Source organism: Aythya ferina (assembly GCF_964211825.1).
Source record: "Aythya ferina genome assembly, chromosome: 13".
Classification (NCBI taxonomy): Eukaryota; Metazoa; Chordata; class Aves; order Anseriformes; family Anatidae; genus Aythya; species Aythya ferina.
In genome coordinates, this window is record NC_140311.1 from 12,467,259 (window position 1) to 12,486,803 (window position 19,545).

The 19,545-nt window shown below is 42.1% G+C and overlaps 1 protein-coding gene across 6 annotated transcripts in view; it reads left to right on the forward strand.

The window, feature by feature from the left end:
- AFF2 (ALF transcription elongation factor 2) overlaps positions 1–19,545 on the forward strand; it is a 434,150-nt gene that overhangs the window by 136,617 nt on the left and 277,988 nt on the right. The gene's annotated exons all lie outside the window — the stretch shown is intronic.

Sequence of the window (19,545 nt, forward strand, 5' to 3'; positions counted from 1 at the left end):
TAGTAGACCCCAAATAACATTTGTTTCTATTGCTGTTTTGGTTTCTGGCTAGCATAGCCTCTGTTAGTCTGTTTGGTGTGAAGGTTTTCTTCTCCAATTTTTTTTCTTGAAGTCAAACCCCTGTTAGAGAAATTTTTCATGGCTCAACAGCTCTTAGGTTTTTTTTATAAGACTGAGTGCAAGTATGTTTGCCTAGTGATTACAACAAGGCAGATACAATATTTACAAGCCTTAGCAATTCCTGTGCAAATGCAGTCTCCAGAGAAGGGCACAATAACAAAGCAAGCAAACATCACAGTTATCTAAAGCAGAAGAAGTTCCAGGCATTGGGGTGGTGACTTGCAACATGGATGGGAACCCTGGAGTTGTAGAGTAATTTATGGGGACACTGAGGAGATGGATTTCATTTAAATACAGTAACTGCTGAAATATTTCTAAGTTAAAAAGTCAACTAGTGGTTAAGTAAATATCCTCTTGACCCCTTTTAACTCTTGTGATGTACCGTTGTTTTAAACTATTTACTTTGAAATGCTTGAGCCATAAAATGACCCAGGAGAGATGGCTTGACCACAGATAGTTAATGCACAGGATTGTGTTACTTTAAATTTAACCCCCATGCCCATTTTTTTAATCTAATCTATTCTTTAATTGGATAAATGAGGTTATAAATGGAGAGCTGTGGAATCTTTAAAGAAAAAAAAATTAAAAAATGGTTTCATACAGTATAAAAGCATTAGGGGAAAATTTTAGAGAAGAACAGAGATTCCTTCTTGTTTCTATAGAAACCACTAGTGATCAGGAGGGGAGAGAATTTCTTTCAAGTGTACATTTCAGTGAGCCTAGCTCAGCAGCTCGGCGCACTGGAGGGCCAGTGCAAAAAAACAAAAAACAAAAAAAAAAAACAAAACACAGCCCTCTAGCAGCTTGAGATGTGGTGCTTGTGCCCCTCTGATACCAGTTGGAATGAGGCTAACACATCGCTGAGAGTTTCTGGGCCGTACCGCTGCGGGTGAAGGGAGCTCTTTGCACTGCCACGTCCCCCAGGGAGCGCAGCTGGCAGGAGGGCTCCCGGCTGCTCAGCATCGCCGAGACGGGGAAAGTAGCCGTGTCAGGATGGTACAAAGGGGGAGAGGATGAAAGAAGGGGAAAATAGTGAAAGAGAAGTGTGCTGTCTTGTGTCAAAATTAACTATGCTAATTGCTTTGAGGCAATAATCTGCTTTGGTTTTATCATGACAGAATCATGGCCACCGAAATCCCATGTGTCAAAACAATTACAGCCAGAATTCAGTGACTTGGCTTTTGGATCGTGATCTTCTTCCTAGTGTTCTACATAATACATAATCCACTCTGCAGTGGAATTAGATTCTTAATTATCTTCTGTTTTCCTAATATCACCTGAGTTTTGCCACGAGAAGTGGGTCAGGCAAGGATCTGAAAGCCGAATTCTGAAACAAACCAAAGTCTTAATCGATACTATACCTTTAAAATAATTGCAGGATTCCTCTAAATGAAGTTCAGGTCAAATGCAATGTCAAAAATAAGGCAGCTTCAATTTGCTGCAACCTGACAGGTCCAAGAAGTGACTGAGGAATATCTAGCAACTGGCAAAGACACCTCTGTTTGACATTTACTTTTGCATGTAAACAATAGAGCACTGTATATTGGCATCTGAATGTATTAGCTGGTGGTGATCCAAGCCCTGGTATGAATTTAGATAGTATTCCTCTCTGTTTATAAATACATAGTCTTGATAACAAGGGAACATTTACTGCAATCTTGCTCTGCAGTTGTCAGAGTGGAATGAATCATTTTGAAACATAAACCTCCTCAGATCTCAGAAATATCAAGAAAAACATAAAACATAAGGGAAAAGGATTATAAAATACAAATAAAAAAGGTTCTTAACATATTTAGAGGCCTATGGGCTGTAAACACTGTAGATTATCATTAATGAAACACTCTGCCAAGTACACAAACCACAGTTCGGTAGCAGCTGTTAAGCAAGCATTGTTCAAAGCTGGATAATCCCTAGAACATTATATGCTGTGGCTCTGTACCTCTTCCTATTAGTAATCAGATAATTGCCTTGTATTTTCTCTTGCACATTTTTCTTTTAAAATTCAGTTTCACTCCACCTTATGTCAAAAGGCTTTATCTTGCAGTAATCACTTAGGCAAAAATCCCACAGAGGTCAACAGGCAGGGCTGCGGTCTCCTTTATTTTCTGAAAATCTGGTGTAACACAATTCAGCCCTGCGGTGTTACTTTGGATTTACGATGGCAAAACAGAGAAGAATCCCACTATACAAACAAGGTTCTTGAATTGTACTGTAACTTAGTTTTTTCCAATGAAGTGAGCTCTTACTTCTAAATAATTTTGGAGTTAGTTGAAAAATAAACAAACAAAAAGAAAAAAACACAACTTTCTACAGTTGTTTTACTTTAAAAATAAGTTTGCTGTTAAATATCGGTGGGAGGAGGAGGAGGAGAAGGTGGGGGCTTGCTGGTTCCATTTGTCCAACAGTTCAGGCCTCAGAAGGCTTCCCAGGAAATGGGAAGTAAGTCTTTTGCACAAAAAAAAAAAAAAAAAAAAAAAAAAGGAAATGATGGTAACTTTTTTCTTTTTTCTTGCATCAAAATATCCTCAAGTCATAACCCAGGAACAGTGAGCCATAGCCCAGGTAACTGTGAGTTCCCTTGAGCTCCATTGGCTATTATGGTTGAACCGTGAGAGTAGCTTATCTTGCACTTCTGGAATTTCTCATAACCCTACAACAAAGCACTATTGATTTTTCTGAGCTGGGCAGGAGGAGAGGAGGGATTGAAGAAGGTCATATGTAAATGTGCGAAGTCTGATAAACAGATGGACCAAATATTACTGAGTCTAGAACCTCACTGATCCTAAGTCCATTTTTGTAACCCCTGAATTATGCACCTGCTGCTTCCTCTTAATTAGCACGCTGTGTTGCTGCATTGGAGTGGTGGCTTAACAATACTTACTGATATGGGCCATTCACTTTGAAACCACCACATTTTTTTGATGGGCACTGGCTCCACAAGTGTAGTGGGTTTACGTGGCAAGGTTTTGGTAGCAGGGAGCCATAGGGGTGGTTTCTGTGAGAAAGATCTAGAAGCTGCCCCATGTTTGGGAAGGGCCCCATTGTTTTCCAGATCCGAGCCAATAAGCGATGTTGTTTTGCGCCTCTGTGAGAGCATATTTAAGACAGGGAAAAAACGCTGCGCCACACAGCAGCCGGGAGAGTCAAGGGAGTGGGAGAACAGCCTTGCACCAAGGTCAGTGTGGAAGGAGGGGGAGAGGTGCTCCAGGCGCCGGAGCAGAAGTCCCCTGCGGCCTGTGGTGAGGACCATGGTGAAGCAGGATGTCCCCCTGCAGCCCATGGAGTACCACGGTGGAGCAGGGTTCCACGCTGCAGCCTGTGGAGGAGACCACGGTGGAGCAGGTGGCCCTGCACTGATGGAGGCTGCCGCCTGTGGAAGACCCCTGCCGGAGCAGATTCCGGGCCGGACCTGTAGCCCGTGGAGAGGAGCCCACGCAGGAGCAGGTGATCTGGCAGGAGCTGCTGCCCGTAGGGGAGCCAGGTTGGAGCAGTTTTCTCCTGAGGGATGGACCCCGTGGTACGGACCCATATCTGGAGCAGTTCTGGAAGAGCTGCTGCCTGTGGGAAGCCCACGCCGGATCAGTTCATCAAGGACTGCATCCCGTGGGTGGGACCCCACAGCACAGGGGACGAGAGTGACCGAGAAGGAGCGGCAGAGAAGAAGTGCTGTAGACTGACCATAACCCCCATTCCCCCGTTCCCCTGCGCCGCTCGGGGGGAGGAGGTGGAAGAGGGTGGATGGGGGGGGAAGGTGCTTTTGGTTTTTTTTTCCTTTGTTTTCTCACTTCTCTCGCTTGTTAGTTGTAGGCAATAAATCTTACTATCTCCTTATGCCGAGTCTGTTTTGCCCGTTACAATAATTATTGCGTGATTTTCTCGTCCTTATCTCAATCCTTGAGCCCTTTTCACATATTTTCTCCCCATTCCTCTTTGAGGAGGGGGAGTGAGAGAGCGGCTGTGGTGGAGCTCGGCTGCCCACTCGAGCGGAACTACGACAGTCTTTTTTGGCGCCCAACGTGGGGTTCGAGGAATTGAGATAAGGATGATAGTTAGTAGAAGTAACGGGCAAAAATATGTGCAGGATGATTGTTAGGAATGTACAAGTTGTGAAGAATTTAAGAAAGCAGTAACTGTGAGATGTTAGTGTGGTGAAGGGACGAGGGGTGGTGTGTGTGTAAAATGTCCACATTGTCGGTGCTGTGATGATGTTATGTTTATTTTGGTGTGGTGAATTCTTTTTCGTTTTGATTTAAGTGAATTTTGTGAAGGTTGTTGTGATAATTGTAAAGTGAGAGTATGTTGTGAGTAGTCTTAAATATGCTTTTAACAGAGGCGAGGGGTGGAATGTAGTGGGTTTACGTGGCAAGGTTTTGGTAGCAGGGAGCCATAGGGGTGGTTTCTGTGAGAAAGATCTAGAAGCTGCCCCATGTTTGGGAAGGGCCCCATTGTTTTCCAGATCCGAGCCAATAAGCGATGTTGTTTTGCGCCTCTGTGAGAGCATATTTAAGACAGGGAAAAAACGCTGCGCCACACAGCAGCCGGGAGAGTCAAGGGAGTGGGAGAACAGCCTTGCACCAAGGTCAGTGTGGAAGGAGGGGGAGAGGTGCTCCAGGCGCCGGAGCAGAAGTCCCCTGCGGCCTGTGGTGAGGACCATGGTGAAGCAGGATGTCCCCCTGCAGCCCATGGAGTACCACGGTGGAGCAGGGTTCCACGCTGCAGCCTGTGGAGGAGACCACGGTGGAGCAGGTGGCCCTGCACTGATGGAGGCTGCCGCCTGTGGAAGACCCCTGCCGGAGCAGATTCCGGGCCGGACCTGTAGCCCGTGGAGAGGAGCCCACGCAGGAGCAGGTGATCTGGCAGGAGCTGCTGCCCGTAGGGGAGCCAGGTTGGAGCAGTTTTCTCCTGAGGGATGGACCCCGTGGTACGGACCCATATCTGGAGCAGTTCTGGAAGAGCTGCTGCCTGTGGGAAGCCCACGCCGGATCAGTTCATCAAGGACTGCATCCCGTGGGTGGGACCCCACAGCACAGGGGACGAGAGTGACCGAGAAGGAGCGGCAGAGAAGAAGTGCTGTAGACTGACCATAACCCCCATTCCCCCGTTCCCCTGCGCCGCTCGGGGGGAGGAGGTGGAAGAGGGTGGATGGGGGGGGAAGGTGCTTTTGGTTTTTTTTTTCCTTTGTTTTCTCACTTCTCTCGCTTGTTAGTTGTAGGCAATAAATCTTACTATCTCCTTATGCCGAGTCTGTTTTGCCCGTTACAATAATTATTGCGTGATTTTCTCGTCCTTATCTCAATCCTTGAGCCCTTTTCACATATTTTCTCCCCATTCCTCTTTGAGGAGGGGGAGTGAGAGAGCGGCTGTGGTGGAGCTCGGCTGCCCACTCGAGCGGAACTACGACAACAAGCTGTTGGCATCAACTTTCTTAGCCCAAGACCTGGTTCCAATCCCCAAAATCAGAGCAGATGGAGACATAATTCAGAGAGCAGAAAACATGAGTCAACCTTAAACCTGCAGGCTTTCAGGGACTGTTTCTGTCTTAGTACTTAAAATTATTTTTCACTGCATGGCAGAAGCAGAGGTTTGAGAGATGGTGTGTCTCCCCCCCACCATGGACAAGGCAAAATGGGCATTTTCTAGCTAAGTGTACAATTGTAAAAAGAATAAATTGCTTTTTATATTCTTATTTTTTAAATGACAGCACTTTGTTTTCAATGTACTCTTTCTGTTCATTGAAATGAAGATGCAATATTATTAAATGCCAGTCATCAGGAAAAAAATATGTATATAAAGAGGATGGTCTAAAAGGAAAAAAAAAAAAAAAAAAAAAAAGAAAAGAAATACATTTCTCCCCCATTTTCCCCAAAAAATGAATTCCCAAAGAAGCAAGAGTTGTCTTTAGGCAAGGTTTCAAGAGGCAGATTAGATAGCAAAACTATTTCCTTGTTTTAGTGAGAGGCAGTTTTCACTGAAGACAGGAATTCAGAAGTATTTCTAAGAAAAATAGTCTTGCAGCAAAACTGCAAATCAAGCAGCACTGTGAATAAAGCAGCTAACATACTGATCCTCCCAGCAAAGTAATACCAATTAAAAAGGTGTCTGTAACCAACAAAGCACAAATGTACCGATCTCAGTTGCCAAAAAGAAGGCAAGTATGAAACAATATTATTATAAGGTGCAAGTAAAAGGGTTGAAGGAAGAGTTCTTCAATTGCTTTGTTATAGGAAACCCCACTCTGTGTGAAGTATTGACCATCAAATTTCTCCTAGCATATGCATTCAGTTCTAGAATATTCTAGACAAAACAGCTCTGCAAGAGCTCTAAATTTTGGAAAATTTGCTGATATTAGGATGCTAATGTTGTGTATTTCCAACAAAGCACTTGGACCTCTGTAAGAAGTTGTGAAAGGGGCTGGATACAGCCAGCCTGGGGTGATTGATGTTTCAACTGAAAGACTTCATGCACTTGTAAAGGTGATTAAGGTTATGAGAAGTCTTGCGTTGTCTCAGCAGTTGTATGTTGCCTCGGACTTGCACTTCTTCAGACCGCAGAGCGCATTGGAACCTGCACATCCCGGTCTCAGCAGCGCTGATACCTGCAAAGCCGGAACGGTCTGGAATTCACTCCAGATTTACATGATTGTAAATTGTTGGTGTGTCTTGGTGTGTCACTGGGATGTGGTGTTTGGGGAGTTTGTAGGTAGCTGTTGGGTACAGAACAGCAGCTCTAATATTAATACTGCCAGACATTAATTTCTGTTTTATTGGTAGAGATAATGCTGGCCAACCTACAAGGGTTGCCTGGTGATGCAACTCACTGGTGCTCTCACTGTAACTTGTAGGAGCGCGATAGCTATAGGTAGGCTGTGAAGTCACGTAGATGGATGGTTTGGAGGCATGCTAATCCTTAGGTGTTGGGCACAAATATGGAGCAATTTTCAGAGAAGCTGCAAAGCAATTGAGTAGAGTGAGAGCTTGAACAGTGACTGCCAGATTTTTCAACCACACATTTCTCTTTACCTGACCATACTCTGGGATAAAACACTGTTCCTGAGGAATCCAGCACACAGCTGACCTGGCTGGCAGGCACACTGAGATCCTGAGACTTTTCTGATATTTTAAGAAAAAATAAACCCCAACTGTTCACAGTTCCCCTCGAGTGGAACCCAGGAAAGCCTTCAGGCGTTCAGACCCAGGATGATGGAGGACTCGTAGCGTTGACTGGAAGCCAGTCAGCTGCCATTTGTGATTTGGCACTCCGTTTTGGATGAGATGAAAGGATTGAAAATCTTTGTTTTGTTTGTGGGCGGTGGTGGGGAGCCATTGTCATTGACAAAATGTGGGGACATTGAACGTGGAATTCTTATTAAAGAATCATTCAAATAAGGTACACAAAATGAGAGCTGACTACCCTACTGGAGAAAATATACAGAAACAAATAGCTGTCATTTAGTCAGGGTGGAAGATGTGCGTTGGAAGTAAAAGTGGAAGAAAATCCACAGTAAAATTAAGATTGTGTTGTGGGAAGGAATGATTGCTGAAAACAAAAACAAACAAAAAAACTAGTGAAAGAAATCTGAACTGAAAGAGGAGGGGAAAAGCAGCACATTCCTACTATTCCCCCCTTTTCATTCTGTGTTTAATTTAGTAAAGCAGTCATAAACCTTGCTAAACAGTCAAAAAATTAAATGTTGCAGTATAATTTATGGTGGTTACAGAATACATGAGAGTACACTTTAATTAGCAAATTGCATGTTTATTTTATTTGCTTAGCATATAATTTAGATTGGATAAATGCGCTTTGACTGGCTATGGCACCTTGGTATCCTCATTTGGTATAATTTTTAATCACATTGTTTTGGAATTTTATTGCAACATTATACAGTTGATATACCAGTGCACAATTAAGTATGCTCAGTTCACACCTTGCTCTTGAGGAAATTACTTTTTATCTGTATTTGGATGGAGCACTTTGTATGGCAAGTGAGAACTTGGGAGTAATAAAGCATGCACGTTGTGGGCGCTAGAGCTGCAGTCTGAACAGTAAATAATAATAGTAATGATGGTGCCCTGGTAGGGAGATGTTTGGGAGGAAGGGGAAAAAAATCCTGGAAGTAGGCAACTGGAAATTATTATAGGTTATAGTATATCAGCAGTTTTATAGCAATGCCTTGCCATTCCAGCTAAACCGAGGGAGGAGGGGGAGGATTGTGCTAGGTGCTAGCATGTACCCAGAGGGGGAGAGATTTTCCATCCAGCACAGGCTAGGAGAGAAGGCAGATGTTGAGGGGAGGGTAAGTAGCTGGTGCAGGATTCTCAAACAAAACTCGTCTCTCAGTCCTGGGTCATGTTCCCGTGCTGCTATTGCACTGTTAGCCACATCGGGATGCAGAGCAGCTCATGAAAGGTAGTGAGGGTGAGGAGCACTGGGAAGAGCCGGTACAGTGGGAGAGGCACGCACAGGCACAGTACGTGTTCCAGGGCTCCCGAGACCTAAAAATATTACTGCACTTTTTGGTTTGGTCACAGCTGTGTGTCTGCTCAGGGAGTGTCAGTCTGGGATCTGCACGTGGCATTCTGACTGGGGCAGGCTTTGAATCTGGAGCTCTGTTTTCCCTGTTGTTCATTTTGGCATTTTTAAGTGGTGACAGGACTAACAGAAGGCTGTATCTGTGCTTTGGGGAAATTCAAATTTACCTTACCAACTGCATTTCAATCCTGGCTTTAGGTATTGTATGGATGTTACAGGAGAATATAATAGGGCTGAAACTTGGAGGTTCTAGAAAGGAAAAATGAATGGATTTTTTTTTTCTTTTTACAGAAGAATGTTCCCTAAACGTACAGGAATTAATAGAGAATATTATTTTTACAGATATGGTATGGAAGGCTTATAGAGCATTTAATTGAGATCCAGAATACATCTCAGCAGTGGAATTTTATATAGTAGTTTGACTTACAAAATTCTGCAGAAAAGCTATCATTTTCTCTTCCATTCTATAGACTTTTTCCGTAAGGGATGCCCGAGTATTACATATATGCCAATCAGAGATCCCGAGCGACTCTATGTCAGGAAGATTGATGCTGGGCCAGATTATGCTTTCAGTCACACAGGTATAAATCTGGGGTAACTCTATTGTCTTGCTTCCACTGAGAACAGAATCTGGCCCACTTTCCTTTCTTCTCTGCATCTGAGTAATTGGCCCTGTAATGCACCCGCGCTGCTCCGGTGTGATTGGCACTGATCGTTTCGCTGTGACAGGACGTCGGCGGTGGTATGTATTGCTTCAGCACTGACATTCCTTACTTTGTTACAGTGTTTTGATAACGTTATCTGTAAAGTATGTTCCTTGCGCTGATTATGGTTATTAAAACATACAGAGATCAACAGATATGGCAAACAGATGCTTAGTCACAGCTGATGTGAGAAATTTGATTTCATGTAAGTTTCACAATTTGAAACTATATCCTTTAAAAAAACACAGGCATTAATCCCTACTGCATGCAAGCTAGTTGACTTTATTTAAAATGGGATTATATCAGGATGATAAACAGAGACTAGAATTAAAGCATCTTTTTGAATATTGTTGAAATATAGAAGGAAAAAAGCAGAGGAGAGTTTTTTTCTTCTTTTCTTTTTTTTCCCCCTCTTCACTGATGTACTGGAGTGTTTAAAAAATATTTATGGGACCTATCACGCAGATGTCATAGTGCTGTAAGAAAATATCTGTGGTATTTAGAGCCAGCGATGCAGCCCTTTTAAATATCTGTATTGCTCTATAAAGGCAGACAGTGCTTCCCAGCATTCCTTATGGAACGCAGGGAGAATGGCATGGACCTCTTGAATAATTAATATGGTTTTCAGAGCAGTAGTCATGGAAACCCAGGCAGTGTCACATATATGGATTTTAGGAATTAGGCACGTTTTGAATTGCACATTTAACCAAAAAAGAGCATGCTGTAAGTCCTAAAGATCAAAAGCATTTTCTCAGCGAGTCTCTTGTTTACACTGACGAACACACATATCATATATTTTTGGATGTAAATAATATTTGGATGCCTAAAAATTTGCATGGTAGCTGTCTGAAGGGCCATTAAAGGCACTAAATGCCCTAAGTCATCTTTTAGATGTCTCATTCTTTTTTTCTTTCCTTCTTCATCCCAGACCCTGAAGATATTAGGATGTAGGTTTTAAGCTGTGTAGCCAATTGCTATGCACTTAAAGGACCACAGCTTTACCACTAAGTTGCTAGGCCCTTTCTATTAGTTCAGTTGTGTGGCTTTTTTATCTGTCTCAAAAAAAGTCTCTTCAGGATCAATATCGTCATTACCTTGGGTGTGTATGTGGAAGAAGTCAACCAGGCAGCAGTGAAAAGCTATCATCCAGTCCTCAGTAATATTGTACGTGTAAAGAATAAAAATACATGGAAGTTATTTATAGACCATAAACCCTCTGGTTTCATAAACCATTTTATACTATTATTTGTCCAAGTCTACAGAGTCCCTCCTGAGTTCATGGCACACTCAAAAGCCTCTGTTCTTTATTTCTGGCCGTTTGAATGGAGAAATTAATTAGAAATTCGCTTAGCAATTTATGGACATGAAAAAGCCATTTGGCCCAGTAAGTCTGCTTTCTTTTACCTTTTTTTCATCCTCATTTTGTTTTGTCACTCTCTTTCAATCGACTCTCTACTAATAAAAATATCAATGTTTCATCAACTCGTTGAGACTTTGTGGCAATAATATTACTTGGCAGCGTAATATGGCATATTCATTACTCTCTAAGCAAAATGATTTTTCTTTACATTTTGTGATCCATATTCCTCAATTAGATGCGCACTTGCTGCTTTCATTGAAGTCAATGAGAGTTTTATAGCTGTCACTGCCAGTGGATACTGGCTTGTTATTTCCAAATGTGAAATGATGCCCACGGTTTTGTTTTGCCCTTTTTTTTTTTTTTTTTTTAAACCACTGATGAACAGCTTTTCCCCTCTCCCTTATCTCTGTGCTGTATTTAAAACATTCTTAATATGAAATGAAATACTTCTGTTCAGTCATTTCAAAGTTATCTTTTTCCTAGCAAGAATAAATTCAGTCACATTGACCTGTCTTGACAACAGATCTTCTTAAAAACCTTGAACCACCTTGGGTACTTAAAGTTGCACCCTCTCTACAGTAAAACTAACTTACCTATGTGGTGCGTATAACTGTGGACAGGATTCCAGTTGTGCAGTAGTTATTACAGAAATAATCTCACTTCCTATGATTTGTATTCCAGCCCTTTGCTGATGCATCTCTGTGTCCTTGTTGCTTTTCCTTTTACTGCAGCCATGCACAGAACAAATGGCTTCAGAGATTTTCCTGCACTAAGCTCTAAATGCCTTCCCAGTCACTCGGAGCACTGCTTGGCTGTTCCTTTCCATGGGAATTCCCTCTTTTCTGGCTTATTACACTCCAGAATTCCCAGTTAAGTCGTCCACCCATAGACTTTAAAAAAGATATATGTTAGTGATGGAAACAGTCGTAAGATCAAGAGGAGTTACTCTTGAGAGGAGGAGGTCTAAATATCTGCTGCCTATTGGAAATGTCTCACAATTACCTGAGGACTTCCAAGAGTCAAGCCCCGAAATCCCAAGCAGTTGATAATCTTAGTTGTAGTGTTTTCGGGCAAGAGTCTACAGGGAGTTAATTAAAATGTTGAGCGTCCTTCAGACTGTTTGAGCCATTAGAGAAGTTAAAGGGGGACAAGAAATTGGTCCAGGACTGTAAGTGCACACTAGACAATTCACCAGTGAGTTGAACTGACGTTCCCACAAAAGCAGCTGGGGTCACACAGGCATTATAGCCAATCGAAGCAATCTTAATGGCATGTTTGGCTCTCCTCATTTCTCCTGCCTTTCAGGTAGGACTTTGATATGTTAGTGCAAAACATCTTCCTCCTTCCATTGCGAACTGATGTATTCATGGAATCAGTGCTACCCTAAACTCATTACAACACAGGGTTGTTAGGCTCCCCTAGTACTGAGTAAGAACTCTTACTCTGTTCCCCATGCAGTAATTGAATTTGTTTCCTAACAGGAGTTTAGCTTGTGATGTAACTCCCAGATTTAGCTTTCTTCTGGTTATCACTTACAAGTACAGGTGCTAGTTTCACCTATCATTCAACACAGTAGAGTTTTTATTATTACTTGGAAGTGATTATAACTTCATCACAGCCTGTTATTGTGGATTTGTAATTCCACACTGCCAGTCACCAAGGGTTGTTGCATAGTCACTGGACTGTGGAGATGACAGAAAACATTTAGGCCCAACTCTGTCCTGACTACTCACAGCTGCAGAATACTTGCAGAGTACTATAAAGGCTGTTGATATCTGTTGCATTGGTGTTCTGCTTTATCTTTGTGTGCCAGTATTGCACTAGCTTTCTGCTTTTTAGTGCTTTAATAAAACTAAGCCATCTGAAGTAACCTTAATGACTTTTGCAAAAATCCTGTTGTCTCTCCTAGTTTTATTGCAGAAAGTTATGTAGCCGTTAATTGGCCTTCTCACAGAAATATATATATATTTATATTTGTACACAAATATATAGTCTCAAACAATTGATGGTTCTGTCATATCTGCACTACCATCATTGCTGCAACCTTTCAGACCACCGAATGTAAATCACATTCTTACCTTCCGGTGATCTTTGTGGCAAACTAAAATTACTCTGATTGTGCTCAAGCAGTGCCTATCAAGTCAGCTGACAATGCAAGAAGCGTATCATCATTCTGGTTGCACTGGCACGTTTCCAAAGCTGCACCAACTGCAGGGTTTTACACAGCAATCTGTGTTTTGTCGAGGTACCTTTGTTAGCTGTCACATGCTTGCTCACAACCGTTGTATTCTCCTGCCTTCTACCCCCTATTGATATGGAAATCCTTATTCTGGTTCTTAAGCCATCAAATCTCTCTGCAAACATTATTGGCTTTGTGGCTTCGGGCTTTTTAGATTGATGTCTTACATCATTCCGGGTAATCAGTGGAAGGTGCTTCTCATACCATATTCTGCCAACATTTACCTCTCTTTGCAGGAGCATTTGGAAGTCCAGGCGGGTGTTTTGGCACTTGGAAGTTGTAAGCAGGGCGCAATGCTAGGTCCCTGGGAAAAAGGCAGTGCAGAAAGAAGCAAGTTCAGAGTAGCAGGTAGTACTGGACGTTCTCCTTGTGGGCTAGTAAATTCATGATCCAGTGGAAATGGATGCCATGATCCAATGGAAAGACACGTGCAGGCTAGCTTCTCTCTTGCAGAAGCAAAGTGACTGAGATCACAACTTGTATTTGTTTGTAAAGAAAAGCTATCATTAGACTGAGGGAATAAGAGGATCAATAAATATGATTTCCACAGAAATTGGTAGGTAGATGAATGAATAGCTCTGTTTTTATTTCATCCACTATTGCTTCCTGTGTGACTTAGCAGCAGTCTTACAGCTCATCTTTCTTAGACCTCTCAACTTTATAATAGGTCACTTTTCACTTAAAAATCAAACAAGGGAGGAATATTTGTGTGACCTCTGGAGCCTTAATTCTCAGAGCACTCATGTGGGGCAGGTGGATTTGAACTGCAATTCTTACAGTGGCATTCACCATGTCAGGGTTTCTCAGAGATCTGTCTCTCCTCTCAGACATCCAGTGGAGAAATCTGGGGTCCACCCCTTTCCTCCTTCTATGAAATTCTAGATGTAAGTGGCTACAAGGCTATCAAAACATAACATATTTATTTCTGGCTTAGAAGAAAAAATGTTTGTTGGGATATCTTGGTGTTTACAGCCTGTTTTCATCATCTATCCAGGATTTTTTAAAAGGGGCTGTTGTGAAGCTGGTTTGAAGAGGCTCAAAGCACAGTTGATGTATCTTTTACTACAATGTCAGTAGAAAAGGCTGGCTGAATGCTGCCATGGCCTTTAGATCTTGGTTCCACAAGCTCACAGTGCAGATCAGGTGAACCGCTGTACCTCATAGAGCAAAAGAAACTGAAACCATGGATCTTTGCCACAAATCTACATGGCACATGGCCAGTTAAGAGCTGAAATAGGTCGGTATTAGCAGTAGGGAAGTCTGAAAATGTTCTAATCATACCTATCTCAGCGGGGCTCTTAGTGCAATGACAAGACAATCGTCGTGACAGACTGAGAACTTTCTTCTTTAGACGCACACCAAAACAGGGGAGTTCAAAAGGGTGGGAGGCTGAGGAAAAGAGAGAAAAAAAAGCTTTAACTCTGCTGATGTGGCTTCTTTAATTTGCTGTCAGTGATGCCACCAATGTTAATTCTGGCAGGGTTAATTATGAGAAATTAAAAAGCCGCTCAGAACAGACTGTACCCTTCGTACTCCAATAAAGAGGCAGCTCTGGCGTGAGAAAATTTCTTCATTAATATACATCCCCAAAGGGCTACCGCGTACAGCTTTCTGAATATGAATCATAAACTCCCAGGGACCCTGCAGGAAGCAGGGGAGATAGGATTCAGAGGAGATTGACTGTGTTACTTTTACTGCTTCAGGAGAATGACGCTCAGGCTGGCAGGAAATCACCATGCCAGTGACATTTGGAAAGAAGAATTTATTAATTTGCATGTTGGCATGTACAAGCTTTGAAATACAGCTTTAAATGTGTTGCGTACAGCCCCTGCTGTATCAATGTTCTGTACGTCAGTCTGTAATACATACAGCTGTTAACATGGAGCTTAGCATAAGCATTGTAATTGTTTACCATTTAGTATTTTGCAAAAATGGCTTTAGGGCAGGCATTTATTTCTCAGGAAAATTTCACCAGCTTCTCCCTAACTAGGCACTATATACCCTTAACCTAATACTTTATACTAAATGGCAATCTGGTTGCACTGGATACATTGCAGAAAGTAAACCGAGAGGAATACCATGTACAAATTGTGCAGCTCTAAAATATAAGCTGAAAAAAAGAATGTGTCCCAAAACAATAATCCATAATTTATGCTAGTCTAACTTGGCAAAGCCGCATTGCCAAGCAAATATAAGCGCAAATGGAGTCAGAAAAAAAAAAAAAAAAAAAAGTGAAATACCTTAGTGGTATTAACTTTCAGCAGAAATAAAGCTCTATTGTTAAAAAAATTAAAAAAATAAAAAAAATTATGCACTCAGGCCATTTGCAGTGTAACTCTCTGATGCTGACAGGGTGTTCCAAAGTGCTGGTGCAATTTTGAAGTCTCTTCCCAGGAAAGGTATTATGATCTGTAAGTCATTACTGCAAAGAAAGCAGTTCAACAAAGTTAACTTACAGCACTGAGGTCTGTAAGGAGGCCAGAGAATTAATTCTCATAAGAAAACAAGTCTTTTTTCTCCTCTGCTATACAGCAAAGCACCAATATACAGTGTGCAACCTTTCATTCAAGATTCTGAACAAGCTTCACAAACATTAATTAATTAACCTTAATAGCAGCTATGGTCCATGAGTATTATTTTGAAATGTGTTGTAAATGGTCATTCAGAGGACTGATAAAAATCAATTGAGGTGGACCTCTAAGGAAAATGAACCAGATTATTTATAGCGGTTGAGAGTACTTGAGGACAACCTCTTAGGAGAAGATGTTACTTAAGCAGATTGCTTTTTCAGGCAGGTTACATTGTAAATTGCTGTTGCCATTACCAGTGTAACTTGGTGCAGGAGCAGTTTGGAGAATGGTGTTATGACTTGCAGGAAAACTTCTGTGCAAGCTGCAGTCACTTGTTAGTGTGCTGGGATCTCTGTTTTGGCGGCTCTTTCAATACCGAATTAACTCTGCTTATCGATAGTCTTTTGTTTTTCTAGTTTCTTTGTTAACATGGAGCTAGAGGTACAGGTAGACAAAGCAACTTGCACAGGGCCACCTAAACGCGACGTGATGCAGAACTGCTGTGACTGAGGAACAAAGTCAGAAACCCTTGTTGCCGTTTTCTTTGTTCTAATGTCGGAATCCCGCGTTTCACCTATATAGCTAAACATCTGCTATCAAAACTAAGGGAAAGATTAGGTATGTGCTATAAAAATGGCATTTCCTTTGCCACTGAAAAATGACTTTAACATTTCCAGGAATAAAGACCTCCTTTGTTTTTTCTGATTCTAATCCCTGTCTCCGATTTCACCTTAGAAGTGTGTGTCCCTCCCAAACCCTGAATCCCTGCTGTCACCAGCTGTGCATTTGTTGGCAGAAAGCCACTTATCAATGTTAAGGATGAACTTTGAGGCTCATTGAATCATTCATTGTAATCCTCATGTAACAAACATAACATTTCAGCAAGATTTCTAATTACATTTTGACTGTTTTTTTTCATAACGCCCTGTTGCTGTTGGAATGGCTCTGATGGCATACACAGAAATAACATCAGACTGTAAATCTATTGACTGGAGCGGCGGTAGGAAGAAAAAATGTAGAAGGGGGAGAAGGTCACTTTTATAATTAGTGTAATATATCAACGTGCTAGGAAGCTGAAATGGAAGAAGTTGTTAGAAATGGAAATTTGACTGAAAGGGAAAGTTCATCTGCGCGTATCTTCTTCCCTGCTTCCCTTCTTCTACCCTTACTCTCCAGAGCAGCCCGTCTGACAGCTCCTGGATATACTGTTCTCATAGCCTGACTTTGCAACCCAATACGAGGGTTCATACCCAGCTGTAGGACAACAGCTTTAAAATATTCACATAGCAGAGGTGGGTGCTATTCTCAAATGACTCCAAACCAGTGCTTCCAAAACCCTGAGGTGAGCAAAGCAGCAGGACTGGGCTATGCAGCTGTCTTCACCATATCTCATGCAGGTCTGCATAGATCAATTAAAGCCCCGTTTGTGCCCAGATCTTGCTAATTGGTGGTCACTGGCCACCCTGTAGTTCCCAGCTTTGAAAGGAAGAATAGCAGTATGTGCAAGTTTGAGATGCATGGTGAGTGTGGTCAGAATCTAGTCAGGTGAGATGAGCGTTGGGTGCTGGCATTGATATGTGTGGTATCCATTGGGAATCAATATACAGGCTATGGGATCGGGAATGGATGCCCTAAAACCCTTTCAAAATCTTTTGATTTCTAACAGTCTTTCCCAGACCTCAGCGTATTATTTAGGCAAAGATCCTGAAAACTGCTCTGTTTCCAACTGAATTTTTCATCTAAAATGCAGCTCACTTGCAACTTGTTACTGTCTAAAGAGAATGCTAACACTGCCACATTTCCTCATTAGCTTTGCATAAGACAGACTCCTGTGTCACAGCTGATGGAGCCTTTATGAGCCTTTTAGCCAAATGACTGATGTTTCCCTCGTTATGTCAGATCTGAGGGCACTGCTGGCATCTTTCTTTATTCGCTGTCTAACACCATCAATCGAGCAGCTGCCATGCACCCATGATCAGGCTGATTATTAAAATGTGCTCAGGAGGCTGCCGACACCAATTTTCTTTCATCTGAAGAGGCCAATATACACTGGCTCAAGCCGACAGTTATGTACATGGAATATTTAGTGCAGGAACCAGCAGGTAAGACTGAGGCTGATTCTTTACAATCTGGATCCAGTCCATGGGAATTATCATTAAGATGTTGTAGAAACAATGGGGATGTTTTTGTTTTCCTCTCCCCTTTTAAAATAGGAATGCGGCTCTCCGTTGGAGAGTACTTTTGCTATGACAGTCCTTCCTCATACACCCAGGTGTCCCTGGTGAGGAGAGGTCACAGCCATTGAAGAGCTCATTAAACCTGAGTCCTGCTAAAACCAGCCCCTTGTGTGGTTGCTCACCCCAAAGGTTTATAATACCAGTTTTGCTCTGCTGTCTCTTCATTCACCAATATGTCAGTCTCCTTAAGGGAGACAGCCCCTGCCTTCCTCATGCTAATAGTAAAAAAAAAAAAAAAAAAAAAAAAAAAAAGCCTTCTGCAAACACTGTAGTTCAGAGCCATGGACTGACCCAGCTTGTCAGGGATTGATCAGGAGCTCAGGCTCACCTGGAGCTTCCCTTCCAACAGCAAACACAGCAGCTCGGCCACGCGTGCAGGTGTGAAGCTAGGAACTCTTCTGATAACCCGCTTTTGCCTTTGGGGTCTCTAATCTTGAATTCTTCATCTCCAAATAGTAAATTCAAGCCTTTATTTCTATTGCACTTGTCATGGTGATATTTAAAGATGAGTTGGGAGGAACTGATTGGTTTTTGTTTGCTTTTATCCCAGGGTCATGTGTTTTTTAAAAGAATATTTTAAGTTCAGTGGTTATCAAATGTAGTTTTCTTTTAGTACAGCAGCATGGCCACGTGTGAATAAAGGGGACAATTAAATCCATGTCATAGTGGTTTATACATAGGTTCTTGTATACCTAAGTGTAGCATAGGGGAGAGGGAAGGGAAAAGTCTTGTCTGCGTGTCTGAGTAAATGAGGCAAGGGGGGCTATCATTCCAGAAAAAAAGCAATATTCAGCTGCCTGTATTCCTTGGGGATGGGGATCCCTCACAGCCCCCATGATAATCAAAACCACTGTAAAGCTCTCAATACCGCTAATTAGCTACATAACACTGCAGAGCATTTAACAGTTTTATTGTCTGTCTCAAGTTCACACCCAAGAGGTTATTTCTCTTGAAGAACCCCCTCTCCTTGGGGAGAGAGACTAGAAAGGGCCAGATGAGAGCGACTGAATTACAAGGCGCTGAGCGTGAAGCCCTGGTTACTTTGACACAGGTTTTGTTCCTGAGCTGCCAGTAGGGTTTGCTGCGAGAGCTTGTGTAGGGACTTGTCGTAAAGAAGACAATCACAAAAATAATGTTTATGGTTTCATATCTCCAAACAGCTGTGTCTGTGTTGCCTTTACGGCAGGAATTTTGTGTGGCTGAGTGTGTGCGCGTGTCTGTGTATGGTGTGTGAGCTGAAAATTCAAAGAGCAAAGTCCCGAGCGGTTTTTAATCTTGTTCTGTGAACAATACAGAATCAACACAAATTCGAATAGCAAGATATTCTGTGGTATTAAGTGAATACATTTTTCATGGCCCACCTGCTAGTGTAACTAATTAACAGCCATTCTCATTAATTACATTGATCAGGATCATAAAATAATTTCAAATTGCTGAACATGATCAACAGGAGTAAAATGGTTTCACTTTAATCCCTTAATGATTTTTTCATGATTAATCAAACAAAATGTATGTAGTTATTTGATCCATTTTTTCTTCTTGGAACTGCAACGCAGGGCAATTACAGTAGACATAAAGTTGATGCAAACAGAACTACATTTCATCCAGTAGCTAATTAAGCAATAAGGCACGATAGGATGGGGGGGGTGTGATTGTGAGAAAATCACCCCCCTGAGGAGTTTAAAAAAAAGTACACATGAGGACCTCTGCTCCCCAGGAACCTGATTGTCTTCCTATAACCACATACCCTGCAATTGCCTTCTTGCTAGCAGGAAGTTCTTTAGGA